Source organism: Eumetopias jubatus, unplaced genomic scaffold (assembly GCF_037043125.1).
Source record: "Eumetopias jubatus isolate StellerSeaLion01/CBP00866 unplaced genomic scaffold, mEumJub1_p1.0 scaffold_6, whole genome shotgun sequence".
Classification (NCBI taxonomy): Eukaryota; Metazoa; Chordata; class Mammalia; order Carnivora; family Otariidae; genus Eumetopias; species Eumetopias jubatus.
Window position 1 is genome coordinate 69,535,702 of NW_028274812.1, and position 6,000 is coordinate 69,541,701.

General features: G+C 40.5%; 1 protein-coding gene across 3 annotated transcripts in view; it reads right to left on the reverse strand.

Moving 5' to 3' along the window:
- The window catches only part of CASP8AP2 (caspase 8 associated protein 2), a 38,633-nt gene extending 36,623 nt beyond the window's left edge, over positions 1-2,010 (reverse strand). For all 3 annotated transcript variants that reach the window (XM_088023914.1, XM_088023916.1, XM_088023915.1), the window contains exon 1: positions 1,943-2,010. The gene's annotated coding sequence lies outside the window, so the exon portion shown is untranslated. The remainder of the gene's footprint in view (positions 1-1,942) is intronic.
- Positions 2,011-6,000: the final 3,990 nt, after the last annotated feature.

Below are 6,000 nucleotides of genomic sequence, written 5' to 3' on the forward strand. Positions count from 1 at the left end.
CCCTCTCTATTATATTCTTATACCACTGTGTCCTTTCTCTATATGGCCTCTTCTCAGTTTACGATTATATTTTTGTGGGAATTCCTAAAGAAATGTCCATCTCACCCACTGGACTGTAAGCTCCATGAAGACCAGGACTGGTTCTGTCTGTTCACCAGTGTATCCCCAGCTCTCAGCACAGGGCTTTCCAAGTCAGTACATAATAAAAAAAAAAAAAAAAAAAAAAAAAAAGTATTTGTTGAATTACTGAAATTCCCAATTTATTAACGACAACTGTGAAACTCCTAGCTTTGGTAGAACCAAAGAAAACAGGATGAATTATCTGTAGGACATGCAGGTGAAGATGTCTAATAGATAACTGGAAACTGGAGTATGTAGCACAAAAGACAAAACATAATCTGTAGAGATCAGATTACTCTCTTGAAATCAAAAAGGCCAGTGATTCTCCTGGAAAAGGAAGGAGGGAAAAGAGGAAGGATTATGTCAGAATCTCTCGGAAAGAGGGGCTTATTCACACATGCTCTCACCTTCTCCCAAATGAAGATCTCAATATATAATGCAAGATACTACTGATAGAGAAGTGTTGCACCTATGCAAAGTGGAGAGGTAAAATTTTACATGTTGAGAACCATGATGACGAAAGAAAATTGCTGCAAGGTCACTCAATCATTTTAGGAACAATTCCAATGAATTCAGATGCAAAGACGAAGCTTATGAAAGAAGGAATACCTAGCCTTTTTTGATAGGACATTTTAAAAAGACAGTCTAAAGGAAATTTTCTTTTAAAAAAAGAAAGACTGAAATAAGCATTTGTAGGGAAAAAACCTGGGGAGGAAAGTGTATTTTAAGGCTCATGGGAAAGGCTAAATGTAATACAGCAAGATCCCTGAAGAAAATGTAAAGAGAAAATAATAACAAACACCATATATACTGAACGCTATATGCCTGTACCTTAAATGTTCCAAATACATTATTTTAAATCTTCCCACCAAAGTCCCATAAAGTACATACTATTCTTTTTACCGTTTTATAGATGAGGAAACAAATAACAAATGATTAAGAAACTTGCCCCAAGGTCAAACAGCTGATAAGTGGGATATCTGGGATTAAATTCCAGTTTCTTCATTAAAGCCAAGAATATTCATTAGAGATAAAAGTATAATTTTTTTCTTTGAAAGGGGGCCACCTCTTGTGAAATGAGAAGAAACGCTAGAAGATAACTGGGGTGGGGGTTGGGAACTTCTTGCCGTAGTCTCGGTCCCACTCCAATCAAAGCAGCACTGGGCGAGATGGGGGAGGGGCACTGAGGAAGGGGAAATGTTTGGGGCTGTGGGTGCGGAAAATGGAAAAGACCAGGGAAGAATCTGGAAAACACTGGGAAGAATGAGAGTCAACGCCAACTTGATCCCTGAAGCACAAATCCCGAGCTTCTGCGAATTCTACATTAACATCTGAGTTGGGGCCAACTATGTGTCAGGCGCTGTTCTAGGCGTTGTGGAGATCAAGATAACTTCTCTGGGTATTACAGTCTCGGAAACAACCAACATCAATGATGACCTGACACTTAGGAAAGACACATTCCTCCAGAATCGCATCCGAAAGCTTTAGGGAGTACATTCCAAGACAAGATTGATTTGGGGGGAGGGGCGGGAGGAGCAGTCGGAAGGGCAGTTCCTACGTGCGCTCGCCCCAAGCACCCCTGGATACTCTCGAGGGACCACAGAGGGACGCAAATGCGAGCCCAGAAACTACACCCGAGGGCGGCGGGAACGCAGCTACCTGCGGGCCGCGAACATCAGGCGCGCCCCCACTCCCCCGACTCCGCGGCTCCCTTGGACTCCTTAGCTCCCCGGAAACCGCCGGCTTCCGCTCGGGGCACTACCACGCCTTTCAGTCTCTTCCTCAACAACCCCGCGCCGACCGGACCCCCAAATCAACTTACCCGCCCTGCCTAGCCCAAGATAGCCGGGGATCCTCTCTGGACACCGAGGTCTCGCTGGCATCTCCACCAATGCCAGAACGCAGTCAGGACGCGGAGGCGGGACTGAGCATCCATGGCCAATCAGACCACACGTAAAGCACGTCCCGGCGCACATAACTAGTTCCCGCCTTTGGGAGGGCTAAAAAAAAAAAAACACGGTTGGCGCCAAACTCGCGTAGGCTTGTGCGGACTTTACGAGAAAGGGGCGGAGCCTAAGCTGGCGGGGACGTAGATGGGGCGGGACTTCACTGCGGAAGGGGCGGGACCTTAGGGAAGGTGGGGGCGGAGTCTGGGAGAAGATTATGAAAGGGAAAGCAAACTCTGAGAAGGCCCTGTCATTTATTTAGTCTTTTATTCTATAAATTCTATTAAATGTCAACCGCGTGCTAGACGTGGTGCTGGACTCTGGCTCCATAATGATAAATAAGCACTGTTCCTCACCCTCAGACAAGGGCAATGGCTTGTCTGAGGCAAAAAATTAAGCCCAGGGCATCGGGAGCTTTAAAGAGGGATACCAAGACAAGTCGGGTAGGAGGTACAGGAGAGCTTTCTAGAGGGTAGAATACCCGAATTGTCTAATAGAACTTTCAGGAACTAGAGATGCCGGTGCCTCCAGAGGTGGGGCCTACACCATTGATTGGTGGAGAAGTAAAACAGAGATGATTTCCTGGGCTACCTGATCTGGGGATCTTCATCTTGATCTCTAACCGTTTCCTCTTGTTTGTCCATTTAATAACTTGTAACTGTCCTATGAACTTATTACATATTTTTAAATTTTTCGGAAAGACCCCCACTTGGGAGAGTATGTTCTGGAAGAACACTGGTTTCCTGGATTCTACTCCAACCAGCTTTGCTTCTGAGAAGTTAGGCAAGCATTCCAGGTAGTGGAGACTGGGAAAGAGTAAAGGGTGTGCAACTACGAGGCGTTTATTGTTGCTGGAGCATAAGCGTGAGACGAGGCTGGTGGGGGAGGCAGGGGTCAGAACTTAAAAGACCTTACATCTGTCAGACAGCTTGGAATTTACTTTTAAATGATGAGGCATTGGGGACCACTGGATTTTATGCTTGGTGTGGTCCTGATCTGATTTGCATTATTAAAATCCTCTGGCCTTGAGAAGGAGGATTTTGAGATGCTCTAACAGTGATCCAAGCTAGAGAAAATGAGGATCTGGAGTAAATAGTAGGTAACAGAGAGAATAGATTTTAGATATTTAGAAGATGAAATCAACAAAACTTGGCAATCCATTGAATATGGGTTTTCAGCATGGGTGCATAATGATGACATTCATCAAAAAATATTTGTTCAGACCATAAACTATATATATCAAAAATAACTGAAGTTTTCCTCCAAACTTATCTTCCAGAGAAGAATGTCCCTATTACTGAAGTCCTTACAAAGCCTCTAATTCTACTGATACTTCTTAAAAACTTTACATTGAATAGAAAGTAGTGATTGGTTTAAAAATATTTGCTTGGAAAGACTTCAATCAATGCCAACTTGGGAATTTGGGATACTTCTAGAAGTCAACTGAAGGAATCAGTATTTTTTTTTTAAGAAAACAAATGTAACACAGTTACATGTTTTATGAAATCTGAACTCACAATTGCAAATGTTGCTTTAAAAAAAAAGCAATTTCTAGGGGAGCTGGCTGTCTCAGTTGGTAGAGCATGCAACTCTTGATCTTAGGGTAGTGAATTCAAGCCCACCATTGGGGATAGAGCTTACTTTTTTTTCTTACTATATTTTTTATGTATTTTTCTTTATTATTAACATACAATGTATTATTTGCTTCAGGGGTACAGGTCTGTGATTCATCAGTCTTACACAATACACAGCGCTCCCCACAACACATACCCTCCACAATGTCCATCACACAGCTACATCATCCCTGTACTCCCCTCCCCTCCAGCAGGGATAGAGCTTACTTAAAAAAATAACAACAACAACAGAAAAAGAGCAATTCCTGAAGATGTCTACATGTACTTACATGGGGGTAATCTACAAGGTATAGTGTTAAGGAAGGAAAAAGTATAGTATGGTATGCTAGCTTTTGTGTAAGAAAAAAATGAGGAAAAGAATATACATATATTTGCTTGTTTTTGCATAAGAATTACTTGAAGGGTAAATTAAAACCTAATAAAAGGGTAACTTACCAGGGAAGAAACCTGGCTGGAGGGGACAGAGAGTAGAGGGAAACTCCTTTGAATATGCCTTTTTTTAAACTTCCATTTAAGTATTTTTATATGCAAATATACATGGTTTTTCTTCCTTTTTTAATAACTGCTTTATTTTTTAATAACAGGTTTTTTGACATATAATTCATATACCATATATTTCACCTATTTATTTTATTTGTTTCTTTGCCTTTTTATAACCTTTTGCTTTTGCTTCATGGAAGTGTTTCATATATTCAAAGATTGAATCAAATCAGAAAGAAAAAATGCTAAAATTGAAAATAAATTGAAATAAATGAAACTAACTGTGTAAGCAAGAGAAATATAACCACTCAAACCAAATAATTATCTCAAGTGACATTTAAACACAGTGGTCCGGGTGCCTGGGTGGCTCAGTTGGTTAAGCGACTGCCTTCAGCTCAGGTCATGATCCTGGAGTCCCGGGACTGAGTCCCGCATCAGGCTCCCTGCTCAGCAGGGAGTCTGCTTCTCCCTCTGACCCTCCCCCCTCTCATGTGCTCTCTCTCTCTCATCCTTTCTCTCAAATAAATAAATAAAATCTTAAAAAAAAAGAAAAAGAAAATCTTAAAAAAAAAATAAACACAGTGGTCCAACTGTACACCATTAGTAGGATATAACCAAGCACAAAAAGAACTGCAGAGAAATCATATACTTTATGCAGTAGTTTTCTTGTTAGTCTTTTTTTATTGTTAGTCTTAATATTGTAATTTTGAAATCATTTAATGTATATTGTAAGACAAATATGTAATATATTAATATTTTTAGGAATCAAGATATTAAGTGGAAGAGAAAAGAGATCTAAACATAAAATCAAAAAAATTAGGGAGGGAGGAGAATGATAAAAAAAATTAGGGGGAAATCTTGTACTGTTATATCTGAATTGGAAATGCCAACATAACCTCATGATTTTTAAAAATATGTATATCTTGGGGTGTCTGGGTGGCTCAGTCGGTTAAGCGTCTGCCTTCAGCTCAGGTCATGAACCCAGGGTCCTGGGATCGAGCCCCACATCAGGCTCCCTGCTCATGGGGAGCCTGCTTCCCCATGCTTGTGTTCTCTCTCAAATAAATAAATAAAATCTTTAAGAAAATATGCATTTCTGGGCGCCTGGGTGGCTCTGTTGGTTGGGCGACTGCCTTCGGCTCGGGTCGTGATCCTGGAGTCCTGGGATAGAGTCCTGCATCAGACTCCCTGCTCGATGGGGAGTCTGCTTCTCCCTCTGACCCTCCCCCCTCTCATGCTCTCTCTGTCTCATTCTTTCTCTCTCAAATAAATCTTTAAAAAATATATATGTATTTCTTACTTCTGTTCCTTAAAGGGTCTGGAAGCAATACCTGACTGGCAATACATTTAACAATAACTTTTGACTTCCCAAAAACCTAACTACTAATAACCTTCTATTAGCCAGAAGCCTTACCAATAATATAAACAGTCAACTAACACGTTTTGAATGTTATATGTATTATATACTATATTGTTAAGATAAAGTAAGCTAGAGTAAAGGAAATGTTATTGAGAAAATCATAAAAAATCATAAGGAAAAGAAAATACATTTATAGTACTGTACTGTATTTATTTAAAAAAAAGAAATCCAGATATTAAGTGGACCTTCGTACTTCAAACCTGTGTTGTTCAAGGGTCAACTGTATTCTTATTAGATGGTGACCAACTGCCAACTGATGCATTCAGATCCTTTCTGTGAGAGAGTTTTAAATATGAAATACACAGCGGACAAAAAGGTAATTGATACAGCTGAAACCATAAGGACAGGGAGGGACAGAAGAGTGAAACACCAATAGAAAGGAACTGAGTTGTAAATTTGA